This window comes from Triturus cristatus, chromosome 2_1 (assembly GCF_964204655.1).
Source record: "Triturus cristatus chromosome 2_1, aTriCri1.1, whole genome shotgun sequence".
Classification (NCBI taxonomy): Eukaryota; Metazoa; Chordata; class Amphibia; order Caudata; family Salamandridae; genus Triturus; species Triturus cristatus.
In genome coordinates this window covers 574,336,455-574,354,886 of record NC_140581.1, presented here as the reverse complement: position 1 = coordinate 574,354,886, position 18,432 = coordinate 574,336,455, and positions in this window count along the sequence as shown.

The window sequence follows — 18,432 nt, the reverse complement described above, 5'->3', positions numbered from 1 at the left end:
TGGGGAATGATTGGTGGTCGGGATTGAGTAACCGGGAGGACAGAGCCCTGTGCCAAGGACCCTGATGTACTAAGAGACTATGAGGCTCTGAACTGCAGAAGGGGCCCCTGGGAGGGATTTTGTCAGTGGGGCTACTAGTGGCTGTGGGGCAGCTGTCTCAGATACCTGTTTGAGGGAAAACAAAACTTTTTTGACACCACCAAGCGTAACACTGTCAAAACTTTAGTGATTTCACAACCACATTTGGACAGTAAAACAGGCAAAACTTCTACAATATTTTGGTTTAAGAGACCCCAAAATTCTTCGGTACCCTTCAAGTCAACATTGTCCACACCTGTCCCAGTCTTTGCAGTCTCGATTTTCTTGTTGACTCTCCACAACCTCTTGGGTGCAAGGGGACAGTTTAAAGCCACATTTTGAAGGGAAGGGTTAGGACCCTGTTGCAGGTGTTATGCCCTGGGGTAATATTGCTCAAACTAGGACCAAAAATGACCAAACCCTCCTGTGGTTGACCTGTGACTCCATTCAATGATGTATCCAATAATTTATCAGTTACTGAGCATGGGGGCTCATCCGGTGTGGGTAGCAAAACTTCACCTGTGTCCAAGGAAAGGCACCTCTCCGCCCTGTCTATTTCTTGTGTAATTGCACCAACAGCTTTTGCAAGGAAGGAGTCAACAGTACCATGGCTGGGGTGCTGCTTTCTTCTTCCCCATTTTGCCCTTGTTCGGTATTAAATCCTCCTACTACCAGATGGATGAAGCAAAATCAGCGTCCCAGATGGACATGAAGGTGTCTGTTGTCCTTGAGTAACAAGCCAGCACTGACCAGTTCCTTGGGCTCAGCACAACTGTTTGTAGCATTAGGGGCCAAGATCCAAGGGCCGTCAGGTGAGAGGACCAAGAGACCAGGCAAAGCCCAGTCTCGATCGGCCGTGGACGGGTGCAGAATGGCCCACCCTTGGCACAGAAGCCCTGTCTGAGTTAAAAAGCGCCTCTGACCGTGACGATTGTGACATGGCAGAAGTCTGCAAGGACTGCAGGGGTGTGTAGTCCACACCTCCACTCCTCCGCTCCCACAGAGCAGTATCGAGTTGAGGGACAGTGAAGAAGACTGTTGTGCAATGTCGATGCTGACTACTGAAAGATGTGCACATGTAAAATTGGCTTCCTGCAAAGAAGAATACAAGTTGAAAAAGGATTGACAAGTGAAATCACAAAATTAATTTGGACATTGCCCCTTCCAAAAAATTGAAGGTTAATAGTTGCGACATACCCTTTAACATAAATGGTGGTGCATCGATAAGTATCATGCCAGATAAAAAGTACAATGAACTCTCTTCCATGCCCTGTCTTACACCATCGAAAACCAAGAAATACACATGGCAGCCTCGACGCCATTACAAAGTCAAGATTCATTGATGGCGACCCTGAAACACAAAAAGCCCAAGGTTCAAGCCTCAATCCATGTCTGTCAGGGCACTTTGATGAGTGCAAGTTTTCTCAGCTTCAGTACTGCTGCTGACATGGGACCAATTTCTGTGAATTAAAATATCAATGCTAGTCATGACATTGTGAATTGTTTTCCATCATTGTTCCATGGCTTAGGGAAATTTAAGACGATGAAAGTGCAGCTTCATATTAATGAGGACATTCGTCCTGTTGATCAACAGAATCGCCAAATTGCATTTCATCTATAAGAAGCTGTGAAAAGGAAATAAAGACTTTGCAGAAACATTATATCATTGAAGACTCTACCGGTCCGACTTCATGGGTGTCACCCATGGTGGTGGTACCCATAAAGGACACTGGAGTAGTTGTGCGAATTTGTGTTGATATGCGTCAAACAAACATAATGAGTGAACAAAAATGACATCCAGGTCTGCACATTGCCAATATCGTTAACTAGTTGAATGGTGCCAAAGACTTTTCACCCCCTGATCTGAACAAAGGGAATCGTCAGCTCAAAATGGAAGAAAATTGCATGTGCATTACGCCCTTTTCAACTTATGTTGGTTGCTTCAGATACAAAAGATTGAGCTTCAATGTGGGCCTTAGCTGCCAAACTTTTACAATATGTCATTCATCCCATTATACAGCCTGTCACACATGCTTTCAATTATAGTGATGATATATAACCATTTTGGGTCACACGAAAAGAACATGATAGAACTCTTACCGAAGTATGCTGTCTACTTGCTGATGCACGTCTTACTTTAAATGCTGAAAAGTGTGAGTTTCACAAAACAAAATTAAAATCTTTTGCCGTCTTTTCGCTGATGGGGGGATGACTCCAGATCCAGCCAATGTTCGGGCTTTGTCATCCACCTCTTCTCCACGAGATGTAACCATGTTGTGTCTATTCGTGGGATGGCCATTTACTGCAGCTACTGCTCCAGGTACATCCACAAATTTGCTACTGTGAGTGCCTCATTGGGAGACATGATGAAATGGAATGCTTCATTTCAATGGTTCCGGAGTGGATCACATTTTCAAGACAATCAAACTAGTGAAATGGCATATTTTGATCCAAAGTTGTATGCAGAGATTGTCAGCCTAGAGGGTTTGGATTTGATTCTTGCCCAACATAGTGGACATGCAAATGCACGAAGGCGCATTGTAGAGTATGATTGCCGGAGTTTGTCATAGACTGAATGAGCTTATTCCCAACCTAAAAAAGAAAGCCTCGCTGATGTGTGGGATTGTGAACACTTGCCCCCTTGCATTGAGACATGGAGGTTACGACTCCAAGAGTATGACTACTCTATTGTGCATCGGCCAGGAGAATCTCAAAACCCTGCTGACTACTTTTCTCAAGTGACCCTACAGTATCAGGGTACCCCTTCTATGGTGGCCAAGGTCTACATTAACTTCATTGTGAGATCCAGTACCCCAGCAGCCATATATGTGAAGCAAATAATTCCTGCTACCAATGCAGATAGAAATATGCTTACACTCAAAAACATTGATATGCATCAGTCCTGGAGAACGCATGTTCGACCTCTTGATTATGAGATTGAATATCAGAAATTCATGAATGTGTGTGATGAATTGTCAGTTACACAAGAAGGGATTATCTTATGAGGGTCAAGAATCGCCATTTCTGAAAGTCTCAGACAGCTTGTCATCAAAGTGGCGCATGAGGAACATCGTGGAATTGTCGACACTAAGCGAGCCCTTTGAGACAGTGTCTGGGTTCCTCATCTTAATGAGTGAGTTGAAAGAGAGCTCCAGGCTTGTCATTTATATAACTGTTTATCTCCAAAAACAACCCAGCATCCTTTGAATATATTGGATCTTCCAAAACATGCCTGGGAGAAACTTGCAGTTGATTTCTTTGGACCCCTTGACAATGGATATTATCTCATGGTAATTGTAGATGAGTACTCTCAGTTTCCTCTGGTGGGAGGCCTTTCATCCATCACTCATGATCAAGTCATTGAAAGACTAGAAAGCATATTTGCAAACTGGGGTGTTCCGTCAATTCTAATATCTGACAATGGCCCACTATTCAATGGTCGGGAATTCAAAGACTTTCCTACTCATTTAAGTATTAAGCATCAAAAAAGCACACCTCTCTAGCCACAGGCTAATGGCATTGTTAAATGCTTCATGAGTACTCTTAAGAAGGCTGTCTGGCATGCTGAGCCAGAAGGACTCGAGCTCAAGTCAGTTCTTCATACTACTCTTTGTGCATACCAATCTACTCCCCATCCTGCAACCAGCAAAAACCCGGTTACCCTGATGTTTGGGAGAGCCATGGGTATCACATTGCCCCAGTGAACCACTGAATGAACAATTGATGCAGAGAAAGTCCGAATCACCAATTCACCTCACACGTCCAGCATGAAGACAAGAGTTGATGTGCTCAGGGCACTACTTTTGGAAAAGGAGATCAGGCCCTTGTCAGACAGAGGCGGAAATGAAAATCTGATGCTCTATTCAATGTTGATCCATTGCAAGTTGTGACTAGCAAGGAATACATGGTGACTGCTCACTCTCCTGGAAATATCATTATGAGGGATTCCTCACATTTCAATCACCTGCCTCATAGTCTGTCAGTTCCAGACATCAGGAGTGGAACTCTGTCATCAGGGGGCCAGGAGAGCCCAAACACTGCAACCTTGTCCAGATCATCAGTGCCTGCTGTGGTTGTTTCTCCTGTGTCTCCTCAGCTCACACAATGAGATCTGGAAGAGTGGTTTGAGTGCCTCATCGACTCATTGAGACACTTTGATGTATACATGTTTTGTTTGTACTTTTCATTTAACAGAGGGGTAAATGTAGTGTCTTGTGTATTGTAGAGCACATAACCCCTCTGGTCGCTAATGGACTGAGTAGTCTAGTGATGTAAGTGACTGAGTGTGGTTAATAACATTCATGACACAGTACGTGCCAGTTAATGGTTACACTCTAGAGAATAAAGACATGTAAGACCAAACGTTGTGTGTGGCATGATTCATTTACATGCTACTGGGCTGGGGATGACGCTACAGTGGAAACAGCATTCGAGCTGGCAATCACCATTGAACCAAAATTAATGTAGTTTACTTTTCATAAAATAGGTAAACGTGATAACAAATGTCTGCTCTATGAAGCTTTGTTGCATGGGTCACCACTCTAAAACAATAATGTTTTGTCTAAAGGTACAACTATCGCTCTAATATTTTATGATGACTGGCAATATTTTAACTGCCTCATGGTATGCTTATTTTACCAACAACTACATTTTCGTAAGTGATAAATGATGTCTTTATTTTTTCGGGTGGATTTATTTTTTGCCGCTTTTAATTACCCTAGGTGATATCTACAGATGGAGGTATTTCCATGTCATCTACAGTAATATATATGTTTTCAAATACCACAGTATAACAAATGTTATCCTTTCACTACATTTGCTCATTGTTCCATCTGTTTTTGTTCACAAAAAGTGAAACGTTCACGAATTGTGTGAAGTTTTTAAGAAATAATTTGTGGGACTGAAGTATCAATGTCCCGTGAATTTGAGAATCCTTTATGAAATTGCCAAGTATCCAGGATCACGGTCCAATCAAGTGCATGACTTGTAGCTTTTACCTTATTTCATGGTGTCAATCCAGTGGACTCACACTTATCCCCAAGCGATTTCTGATTCAGAGTGCATGAACACTGCTGTTAAGGCAAGCCACTTGTGAACCTTGCACTCAAATGTAGGGTCGATATAGTATTGATGTACAGGTTGTTCTTTGTACCCTAAATCTTCATAAAAAATATTTACATCAGACAACGGAGTAAAATATTAAAATTAACCTAAATCTATTAAAATAAGAAAACAACTCCCAATCGCTACTTAATGGAGCACAAAATTCTTTCTGATTTGAAGACATCCAGCTTTATAATCTTTGAAAACTAGAGGAAAACAGTGGTAGTCATGTAAGAAACAGTGGCGGCTGGCATGACTCGCCGGTGGTGGTGAGGCAGAGGCGGGCGTGGGAGGTGGGAGGTGGGAGGAGGGAGAGGGCGCAGGGGTTACACAGTGTAAAAAAGAAATACAAATATATACACTTACCTTGCGCCGGGTAGCGTGTCTCTGCACCTGCACTCCTCATAGGACAGGAAGCCAGGAAAAACAGCCACGGTCCCGTGACCAATCACTATGTTGAAATGCAGTGTTGTGATTGGTAGGTACCCAGGCTCCCTTGACCAATTACAATGCTGCAATGCAGGGTTGTGATTGATGTAGAGCATCCTGGTTCTACGCTCAACCAGGGAATGGGGACGTCTAGTGTGTCCTTTTAATGGACGCATAAAAATGTTTTCACTAGGTACTGTCTAATTACTTTTTACAAAAGCATATATCTTGAAAACACTTGTTTTATCTTAAAAACTACTTCATTTTGCAGCAGCCTAGCTTATACTGTGTGTAATACTATTTTAAAATAATGATTTACATATTCACAGTGTTTTCTGTCGCAGGATGGGACCTTCTAGCACTACGAAATACACAAGTCACTATTCACCACTGCACCAACCAGGATGCAGTTCTCTGACTCTCATGTCTCACACACACAGACATCTACATTGTTTTTATTAGCCAACTGAGGTTTCATAACGTTAAAAAGTAAACCTTCCACCTATTAGTTTAACTTGCACTTATTTTTAATGTAAGCTATGCACATTAACCACATATTTGACCATGCCGATACACTCACTGACCCTGGTCTATGGCACTCAGTATTAAAGTTCCAACACATTTTTATACACTTCAAGAGCTGCATATAAATGAAGACAGTATGGAAATGTACTAAATAAACATGGTCACACTTTCAAATCATCTTCATTTACAATTATTTGTAGAGACCTTTGTGCCCCCCTGGGGATACATCAATGGATCCCCTGGGTGCTACATCCTACAGTGTGAAAACCTCTGCCTCTTGGGAAAGAAGAGGAAAAAAGTGTCAAATGTATTAATACTTAAAACAGAATTAAACTACTTTAACGTAAATTACAAATGTAAATTAATTTGAGACCAATATTTTTAATTATTAAGCTAACAAATAAAATAAAATGTTATAACACATCACCCCATCAAATTAAGTGTTTAAATAATTAAAATATAATCTATAAATAATAGGTTTTATTATTTAAAAAGTATCACTAGCATTTTATTCTTTTACTAGTATTTACCAAAACTAATTAAAAGTTATGTATTTTATATCAATGTATAATCATTTTAATTTTGCATTAACATGCAAAATTATATTTTATTTCGTTTTTTTAGAATTGTTTAGTATTCATTTTTAAAATGATAGAATATTTAAAATGTCATTTTAATCTAACATTTTAACAATAAAAACAAATACATATTTAATTTAAAAGAAAAAATAATTTTATGTATTTAATATTATTTCCGATTGGACTTTATGTTAAGTCCCTTGCTTATATACACGCAATATAATACAATAACTTTTTGACAAACAAATTTGTTCTTCCCTGGTTTTATATTGTGGTTTAATATTAAGGTTTAAATAGCTTTTTTCTGTTCTCCTCTCTGTCTTTTATCATTGCCTTTCATGAATGGCGCACCCCTTGTTTTAGTATGGTAAGAAAGACATCATTTTAAGGAGAAATATTGGAAAATATTTGGCAAAACAACAACCCTTGTGATATTCGGAAGTAATGCCTATGGCAAAGAAAAACTGTTAACTAGCAAAATCTCTGTGTGGATCCTACTCAAAAGCCTTCTGCATTGATTATGCTCAGATAGTGCTACTTGAGACAAATACTGAAAACTGGAAACATGAGCTGGATTTACTTGTGTGACTTTTTACTTGTATAAGACAATCTTTTTCTGTCGTTAGCAAAAAATTTCAGTTTTACGACTTACGTAAACCAGCAATGTTAGTCTTATGACAATCTTAACCTAGGACAAAGCCCTTCCAAATTCAAGGCCATTCTTTTTGGATTATCAGGTTTACGCTTTGAAAAAACTTTAGTAAATCTGTGGCATGAATGTTTTCATGCATCTGAGAGGACCAGACTCTTAATATTTTATATTAGAATTTTTTTTTAAAGTCATATTGTTCTTCTATGAATGTTAGAAAAAGATACACATGTTGAGAAAACTATGAGCTCTCCTTGATAAGAAAAATTGGGTGGCATTGTCTCTCCTAACCGTCTTCTTCCTCTTTACAATACCATCTAAGGGGTCGATTACGATGTTGGGCGGACTCATAAACGGGGCCAGCCGACCGCTGGTCGGCGGTCCATGCCCTCCTTATTAGGATGCAACCAAACACTGTTCGGTCGCATTCAGGACACTTACCTATGGGAGCATGTCTTACAACCGTAAACCGGCCATAAGACATGCTCCCTTAAGGTGCCTGCCACAGGTGCATGGATTAACATTGGGGCACCATAGGTGCCCCCTTGGCCCACAGCCAGAGGCCATGCACACAAGGATGCCCTGCTAAGGGCCCCCAACATACCTTCCGACAGGGTTTCCCTGTCAGAAAGGCCGGCATGAAAACCCTGCTGGAAACTGTGCATTGTAATCCCAAGGGAGAAAAGACCGCATTTTGGGATTACGGGCCGGCCTGCGACAGGCTGATGGGCTCCTTGAGCCCATCGGAAGCCAGCTGGAATGACTGGCCAGTTTTATTTCCGACCAGCTGATGTATAATCAGGAATTGAAACCGACTATGGGGGTCAGAGAGCCTCCGACCAAAGGTCACAGGCTTTTCGACCTCCATCGTAATAGACCCCACAGATACCTTGACAAATTTCAGGTTAATGGGTTATGCTTATTTTTTAGATTTTGAACTGTGACTGAGCATATATTCTCTTCACTTTAGAGAAGACAAAATATGGAAGTGTACCTAGGCAAAATCATAAGGGAAACAGATTAAGTGTGGTTATATATAAATATATATTAGAAATCAGTGTAATATGTGTTATGCGGGCTGGTAAAAAACATTTGTTTGAGTAAAAAATAAATCTGTGCCTCTGTACCTGCTTTCCCAAGAATAAGAACGTATAATCCTTGACTGTATCATTCTTTTATTTGTTTGCTTTTGTGCTGTCAAATAATAGATACAACTGCAATGAATTGCTATGCATATAGCAACTTATTTTCGAGATATTTTGCAGCAGTAAATATTGTGAGTATACAAATTCTAAATGAGAGGTCTAGTATTATCAAGCAAAAAACTGAATATCCTCCTAATTTTGTCGGGCAAAGAGAGATATTGCTCAAACATGTTCCACAATCACAGCCATTCAGAAGGCCATGTTAGCTGAACAGTAAGGAGGGGGCGTGTTCGAGGAAGCTCGAACAGGACAATGTTAATGGGAATGTATTTTTTCAGTGGTTGCCATTTCTTCAGATAGCCTTCACGTTGTTGGGAAACCTAGATTAAATGAGCAGCGAAACAGAATCCACCGAGGGTTGTAAATGTCAAGTATGGTGATGTTCTTTGCATTAAAGCATATTAGGAGGGCATATCAGTAGGAAAGCGCGTGTACTCTTCCTACTAACACTGATATGACAGTGCTAATTTCATATACATTTGACCGTTTTGATATTTTTAACATTATGCATCAAATAATTTGTTTTATTTTGTGATTCTGAGGAAGAGATATAATAATAATGTGATCTTTCTTAATGTCTTTTTACTTTTGATCTGCCCTCGTTTACACGCATACTTTTTGCCACACATATATAACTGCTCAAGTTTCAGTTTCCTTCTTATGGTTTATATAATGTTTGTTTTTGGTTCCTGTTCTATTGATGAATTTGAATTTCCTACTACAAACTACGGTTCGTATAGGAAAATTTAGAATTTGGGCACTTAAACAGTTTAAAGCACAGCAATAAAAGCAAAGAACAAAACTATTTTTCAATGTTATCACTTTTAGTACGTTTGTATCACTTTTGAAAGTGGTGTACAAGCTGTTGTTGAAAGCAACAGATGTCAACAGACCCTGATAGAGAGTGAGTTTTTGGTCTCAGTAGTTTGCATCACCAGATGGCTAGAAATGATGATAAATTAATATTTCATTGTCTTCCTTTTGTATTGATCAATGATCTCTTTCTGTAGCATAGCAAGGGTCCATGTGCCCTAATGCAAACAAACAAAATGCCCTCCCAACCAATGGTTGAATAGTAAATGTTATCTACTATTTGGCTGTATGGGGGCTCAAACTGGGGGTCAGGTGTCATTTGTATGAGACTGTGAGACCAGGGAAACAGGGAAATCTTAAATCTACTTTTTGAGTGTAGCGAAAATAAAACGTGACATGCCACACTTTTGTGTAAAATAGCAAATCCTTGTCTGAATTAGGAGCATAGACAGGCCACAAAAATCAAGGGGCATATTTACAAGCTCCTATCACCTCAAAAGCATCACTTTTTATGACGTTCCTGTGGTGAAACACCTTTTGCCTATTTTACAAGGCGGCGTTAAACCAATTTATAACTTAACGCCGCCTTGTAAATAAGGCCCCCTTTCCCGCTACACTTAGGGGCCGATTCCGATCCGGGTCAGAAGGGCACCGAACACGATCGGAAAAACTACGAGCCGTACGCGTGTTTTCCGGCCGACTTGTACAGCTGTACGAGCGAGCCAGTACGATGCGAGCTACATGAAATTCACTGACCGAGTCATTTCCAGGTCCGAACCGCTCCGTACGTCTCGGTCGTAAGCTAACCGTGGTGTGCAATGGATGCGATTCACGACTGAGCAAGTACGATGCACGCGTCGGACAGCCTGTGTGAGCCGGAGTGTCCGGCTCACAAAAGCTCCCGGAGTCGGACTTCGGGGGTACTCGTCGGACCCCCCGACACCCGCAGCTGTACGGCTCGCACACAGGGGGAGACCTATGGGTCTCCCCAACACAGGCATGTACGGTGCGGATGGCACCGACACGTACCCACTGTAGGGGGAGCACTTGTTTGAGACGTACCCATTCAGTCAATGGGAGTGCATGTACGTGTCGTACAACTGGCTCCCATTGACTTCTATGGGAGTCCAACCAAACCGAATCCGACAGCATACTTGCGCATCGTACTCGCTCGGTCGGACTGCAGGGGTCCGGTGCGGTCGGAAAACACTCCGGATCCGACTCGGTCGGAGTGCTTTCCGACCCGGATCGGAATCGGCCCATTAGCGTGAAAGGGGTGTGCAGTGGGAGTTGCGGTGGGCGTTCCGCCACAACACCCATTGGTTTTGATGCAGCCTCCTATTTACAAGGGTGGTGTAAGTAGGAGGCAGCACCAAGATTAAGACTAGGGAAAACCTGGTCTTAACATGATGAAAAGAGGATAAATGCTTTATTTCTCCTCATTTTTGCTTTTTCTATGTGTGCTGCATTGTGCAGCACACATAGAAACAGCAAATCGCCATGAATGAAGGTGTCCGTTATTGCACATGAACAATGATTTAAAAAATGGTGATTTGCAACTTCTATGTGTATTGCAGAAGTTACAAATCACCATTCTGGATTGTCTATGTGCAGGTAGGGACACCTTCCTGCACATAAACAATCATTCCCAACTCAGACACCCTTGCACTATGGTGAAAGTGTATTAGCGTCAATCCTTAGCACACATAGAAAATCACAATTCAGTAAATGAGTAATAATTGAAGCAATATGAAAGACAAGTCAAGAATCCACAGTTCACAGCAGGTTTTCTTTGTGTTCTTCACTCTTTAATTCATATGACGAATTTCTTTTTGTGAGTCACTCATGTGACTGTTCGAGAATTCAAAGCCAAAGCCAACACTTGTTTGGTCGCTTTCTGTTCTATGTACATGCGACTTTTTCAAGGCTGGATACGTTTAAGTTCAGTATCGTTCACGTGTGGTGTTAATTCCGACCCACAACGAAACCTTGGCGTGGGGTAATGTAAATTTCTATTCAGTAGGTGCAGCGAATTCCGTGCAATGATCAGGGGTAATATGTTCCCAACGTGTAAAGCGAAGCAGATTCTTATCCTGTAACTGCCACATCACGCCGGTTCACAACGCCGTAGTTTCGTTGTGGGTCGGAATTAACACCACACGTGAACGGTACTGAACTTAAATGTATCCAGCCTTGAAAAAGTCACATGTACATAGAACAGAAAGCGACGAAACACGTGTTGGCTTTGGCTTTGAATTCTCGACCAGTCACATGCGTGACTCACAAAAAGAAATTCGTCATATGAATTAAAGAATGAAGAACACAAAGAAAACCTGCTGTGAACTGTGGATTCTTGACTTGTCTTTCATATTGCTTCAATTATTACTCATTTACTAAATTGTGATTTTCTACGTGTGCTAAGGATTGACGCTAATATTCTGTGTTGTAGCCTAGGCTGCAGATTAGGAGAGGTGGGTGGTTCTCTCCTCCTTGTAGCACCATCTTAATACAGTGCTGATCTATTTTATTATAGTGAATATTTCTTTTGCGCCTTCCCTATGCCTGATATCACCTATGGGGAAAGTGTGCCTGCGTTGACGCTAGACAGCTAGATTTAGCACCAGTGCCAGGGAAAAAGCAGGGGTGCATCGCATTCTTGTGAATATGGCACATCCTTGCATATCCAGAATGGTGGAGCGTGGCATTAGCAATATTTTCTTACGCCACGCCTCATCATTCCCTTGTGAATTTGCCCCCAAGTGTTTTTTTTATTTAGTATTTGTTGCGAAAAACAAGCTTAAGGTAGAATAAAAAAGAAAATGGAAGTGGTAAACTCATCATCTAATCCCCTTAATTTAGAGAGCAATGTAGCAATAAATGTACCATAAAGGAATTAAGAGCATGATATATAATAACATAAATAATCAGTTTCAGTATATCATTACAAAAATACATGTCAATTAATCTGGCCTCAGTGAAGATTTCATTCAGCCAACAAATGAGGCCCATATCTGTCTCAATTGTTTTCTATCAGAGCTGCTATTAATAATAAACGTCTTTAAATTACATATGTCTAAAAACTTTGACCACCAATTGAAAACGATCAGAGGATCCGAGTCCATCTATGACCTAACAATTTTGAGCCAGATGTACATAAGTTTAGCTTTGGGATTACCAAAGAGTGATTTTTTGCCATTCGCTATTTGGTAATCGCAAACATCCATGTACTAATGTGTCTCTGACACATTTTGCGATTCCCAGTAGGTCACAAATAGACCTACTTCTTTAATATTCATAAGGAAGGTATCGGTTTGCAACCAATTGGCAATCGCTAAAATCACAGGGATGGGCCTGCCGGGGTCAGCAGACCACCATGTCTGTGATTGCTTTTAAATAAAGCAATGTTTTTTTTTCAATGCAGACCGCTTTCCTTAAAGGAACATGGGATGCATTTCAAAAAGAAAAATGAAAAGTTTTCTTTTCATCTGTTTAACAGGAGGCAGTGGTTTACAGACATTCACGAAAGGAAAGGGATGCCTTGGGGACCCCTAGCGAATGGGTTACCACCCACTTGAAGTAGACTATAAATGTGAATGTTTTGCGGCAGCATTTCAATCACAAAACATTCACACATACCACTGCGAGTCTCTATTAGGAAGGGACTCCCTCAACACACCCCTTCCTAATACCAAATCGAAACCCCATTTGCGATTCAGAAAAAGGCTACCGAATTGCAATTTGGGCATTTGTACATATAAAAATGCTTTCAGCTACCTCAAACAAGCATTGTACATCTGGCCCCTTGAGTCTTGTGGTCAAGATCACAAAAAGTGAAATACTAAAAATATATGTATTGTGTCGGCTGAAGACTGGCCACATCGAACAAGGAAAACTTTCATGGCAGCCCCACTGGAGAAGTCTTTAGGTGCATAATATATGGCTTGTATTAATTTATAGTGATGTGTATTCAGCTTTGAAATATTAAGATACTGATTATTGAGTTTAATAGAATATTTTATAGTGTCTGTGTTAATATCCTTACCAATCATATTTGACCATTTATAAGCGAAAGTTGAAAGATTGCCCAATTAACCTCGCAGTAATAGCTTATACAGTATACCAATCAAGCCTTTCTTATTCAGCCACTTAAGTATTCAGATATTGGGATGCTAGACAACCTAAAATTATTTTCGGGCTGTTGTAGAAAAATGTGTAGCATGTGAATACTTTGAAAATTCCTTTGCTGAAAATGAAATATTTCTGCATAAACTGCTCAAGCATACGTATATGATCAAATATTTAGCCAACCGACTGTAATCTAGATTTAGCCCATTGTGCTGTAAAAAGATCATCCGAGAATGCAGAAACGTTTGGTAGGAGCCATGTGCCTGTGTATCTCGACATTCTGGGAACAGAAAGTCTATTAGTAATGTTAATCCAGATGGATGCAAAGACAGATAACATTCTAAAATGTGAAAATGTGTACGCTTGAAGTAGGCAGGATAGAAAAAGCCTACAATAAATAAAGATACCACTGACCTCATGTAGATTGAGCCACTGACAGCTGGTTGATAAAGGCTGTCCATTAGTAAAACCTGAGAGCCGGAGGGCCCAACTACCCTTATCAAATGAAAGTTGGAAAAAATGAATTATGTGCTGTTTGTGTTTTACATCGCCAGATAAACGTTCTATAAACTGTTCACTCTAGGAAAAATAATTATAGGGTAGGTGTTAGAAATGGGGGTCTCTAGTTGGCAGAGGTAGGTACCTTTGTCCAAATAGGGACCATTGCTTCTAGTCAGGGGAAGGGGGATACACACTCTAGAAAACCCCTGCTCACCCCCTTGGAAGCTTGGCACGAGCAGACAGGCTTATCTCAAATGCAATGTGTAAAGTATTTGTACCAATGCTCACACTAACACAGTGAAAATGTTAGAAGATTTGTACAGCGTATGGTTGCCCCAGTGACGGGGTGTCCCAGCGCTACCCAGGTAACACGTTGCACGGATAAAAAAGCAGCGAGGAAATGCGATTAGGTCGGGAATAACCAGGTTTTTGTAGCCTTTCTAAAGGCTAGATGATTCTGAATACCTCTGATAGACACCGGAAGAGAATTCCAGAGTCCGGATGCCAATGCCTTAAAAGAGTGATCCCCAGCTCTAGCTCGTAGTAGTCGGGGGTGCAAGCTAAAAACTGGTTGGCAGAGCGTAAAATCCATCGCGGTAGATATAGCACCAGCAGATCGGATAGGACAGGGGGCTTTTGTTAGTTCAGAATTTTGTGAACAAAGCACAATGTCTTAAACTGGATTCTTTTATCAACAGGCAGTCAGTGTAGCTTAGGCAGAAGCTTTGACACTGAGGAAAATTTGGGGAGAGCAAACAGAGGGTGTGCTGCTGAATTTTGCATGCTGTATCTCAGATTTATTTGCGCCTAGGTAGAGGGAATTACAATAGTCAAACCTTGATAGAATCGTAGATTGGATAATGAACTGACGAGTTTGTGCGTCAAAAAACCCTAAAATAGGCTTGAGTCCGCGCAGAAGCCCAAAACAAACCCCCGCAACCACTTTTGATTGGGCTTCGAAAGACAGCCCACTGTCTACCTATACCCCCAAATCTTTCACTGACTCCTTAGGCAGAGGTGCTGGCCTAAACGTATCTGGCCACTATTGCTCTGACCACAGCTTGCTGTTTCTCCCTAATAGTAGAATTTCGGATTTACTGGTGTTTAACTGCAGACAGTTTGCTGTCATCCAGCCTGCAATAGCCAGCATGTCTTCCTGAAATTTCAAGAAGTTATTTTTGCAATTTTTTAGAAAAGGAGATCACCAGTTTGGTGTCATCCGCGTAAGACACTAATGACAGCCCTTTATTTTTTGCTACTACTGCCAGGGGTTGCAGATATAAATTAAAGAGCGTAGGGCTCAAAATCAATCAGTGAGGTGGTACAGTGACCTGGAATGTTCTGCCATCCAAAAAGGATTTGAACCAGGCCAAGGTCGCACCCCCGATGCCTATCCCCTGCAGGCGGTCCAGTAAGATCTCATGAGATACCGTATCAAAGGCGGCACTGAGGTCACGGAGAATTAGAACCACGGAGTTGCCTTCATCAAAAGTGCTTGGAAGTTGCCCCGTCACTGCCAACAGGGTGGATTCAGTACTGTGGCGTGATCTGAAACCATTTAGAGAGGAGTCCAATATCTCATTGGACTCTAAAACTCTGTGAGGACGGAGTTCACATGGGATTCAGTGGCTTTGGCCAAAAAAGGGAGCCGGAATATGGGGTGATAGTTTTCCGGCTTGGATGGCTCCTAAGAAGGTTTTTTCAATAGCAGTGTTATTTTGGCGTGCTTCCATGCTAGTGAAAAAGACGCCGAGGTCAGGGATAAGTTAATCAGGTCACTACAGACAGGTAAAACTTTTTGAAACTTACAGAGTTGATCTGGTTTCATAGGTTCTGCTGGGTACTCAATCTTTGAAAGGGATAATAGAGGGAAGGAGAGCAATGTTCTTCTGACCCTGTTTATGTTGTTTCTTAACCCTCCTGTACAATCCATGTTAGAATTTACAGTTGGAAAATTATTGTAAATGTTTTCCACCTTGTTCATGAAGTAATTTGCCAACTCGTCACACTGATTAGAAAAGGTGATGGACGATTCTGTTGCCGCATTCAAACTCTTCATAACCTTGAGAAGGGTGAAGATCGTTTTTGAGGGATTTTTGCTCTCTTTGATTTTGGAGGCAATATGCTCGGCCCTGGCCTTCCGAATCAGATTGTGATAGGCGTTGACATAATCTCAATACTGGCTTTTGGCCTCTAGGTCATATGAGCGCCTCCAAACCCGCTCAAATTGCTTGCAGTTTTTTTTCACCAGAGTCTCTTGAACCAAGGGTTATACTGAGCTCTTCTCCTATGATTCAGTTTGGCAGCTATCAAGGGCATGTAACAGCCAGTCCTGAAGAAGGACATTTTCTGCATCTATATCGGAGGGTAGCTGAGGTTTTTATAATTTGCGATAGGTCAAAGAAGTGGTTGGCATCTAATTTGTGCCAAGGTCGCTGTAATACAGGCTGAGGGCAGATCTGAAGTGGATTTCCTTGCCATCGCAGGGATATGGTGACAAGGAAATGGTCTGACCAAGCGATAGGAAGAGGAGGGAGAACCTTTATAGAGGGCAAATTTGAGAATACAGGATCCAGCAGGTGCCCTGCTAAATGTGCCCTACTGGGAACACATTGCCGCAGCTGGCAAGCCTCTAGATATGCTAAAATACTAGCAAACTCCTTCGTGTGGTTGTCTTCCAGATGTTATTTGAGATCTCCCAGAATATTAAAATTTGCCAATTTACTGGCCAATATGGTGACCATATTTACCAACTCTTCCCTGAAGGCTTTAGATGGCCCTGGTGGTCGATACATGAGCAGACCGGAAACTGTAAGATTGTGGTTTAGGGTACTTTTAAAGAGGGCACTTTCACAATCTGGGATATCCTCCCGATTAACACTGCAGTGGTAGGACTCTTTGAAGACTATCGCAATGCCCCCTCCTCTGTTACTGGCTCTACTTAATTGCTCCATAGCATAGCCCTGAGGTAGTGCTAGCCAAGGTTCGGCAACAGAGTCCTGTGTCAGCCAGGTTTCTGCTAAAAACAGCGGATCCGGAGATTCCCCTAGTAATAGGTCAAATACCTCTGCATGATGTTTAGCCAGGGACCGACAATTCAGGCTGAGAAACCTGAACTCCGAGATGTGGGGAGGTGGAGTTGAGCTTAAACCACCCATCCTTATTTTGAATGTACATTGTCTGCAGTTGAGGGGGCCCCCCGATGGGAACCAGGCGTGATTGGTACACATAGTAAATTGTGCCTTAATTGACAAGTGTTCATCACACGAGTAGGAGAGCTTATACCGATTTAATTGGGCAGAGTGCCTGGCGCCTAGCGTCGTCCTGGTGCGGACTGGCGCAGACGGACTTGCCTTTGGTGTGCCTTTGGCGCATCAGCGGCACGTCCATGCTGTGGCGTGCATCAAATAGCTGGGGGCAACAACTGGCTTCACCCGGCTAGCGTCTGATTTACTAAGGTCAGCAATCAGCGCTAGGCCGCAACCAAAGGCGGAAGCTAAAGGCTTCTGATTAAATTAAAAAGCAAGTCGCTTCAAAACTGCAGCAGAATTAAAAGATCAGTATTTTTAAAAGCAGTGTGATCACAGTGTGCAACAAAAGCATAACATCACAGCCCCCCATGGACAATAGAACAGCCTCCGTGTTTTATACTACACGAGCACCTGGTAGGAGAATCACCCGTCCGTGCTGCGGCATGCAACAAATAGCCTGGGGCAACAACTGGCTCTTCCCGGCTAGCGTCTAATTGGCAAAGGTCAGTTAATCAGCTCTAGGCAGCACCCGAAGGCGGAAGCGAAAGGCTTTTGATTAAATTAAAAGGCAAGTCATTTCAAGACTGGAGCAAAATTAAAAGATCAGTATTTTTAAAAGCAGCGCGATCACAGTGTGCAACAAAAGCATAACATCACAGCCCTCCACGGACAATAGAACAGCCTCTGTGCTTTATACCACACGAGTACCTGGCAAGAGAATCGCGCGTCCGCGCTGCGGGGGGCAACAACTGGCTCCTCCCGGCTAGCGGCTGATTGGCAAAGGTCAGCCAATCAGCGATAGACAACAACCGAAGGTGGCAGCGAAAGGCTTAAGATTAAATTAAAAAGCAAGTCGCTTCAAGACTGCAGCAGAATTAAAAGATCAGTCACTTACCATTGTTGCAATTGACGCCGCTAAGGCATTCGATCAGGTGAACTGGTGTTATCTATGGGAGACTATGGATAAGTTTGGTTTTCCAATACATTTTGTTAAAGCGGTTAAATCTTTATATTTGAACCCCCGGGCAAAAGTTTTGGTTAATGGTGCTTTATCGGGCTGGTTTAACATCTCAAGAGGCACCAGGCAGGGTTGTCCCCTGTCACCTCTATTATTTGACTTATATATTGAACCCTTTGTATGTACACTTAGAGCGGACCCCAGTTTCAGGCCTTTT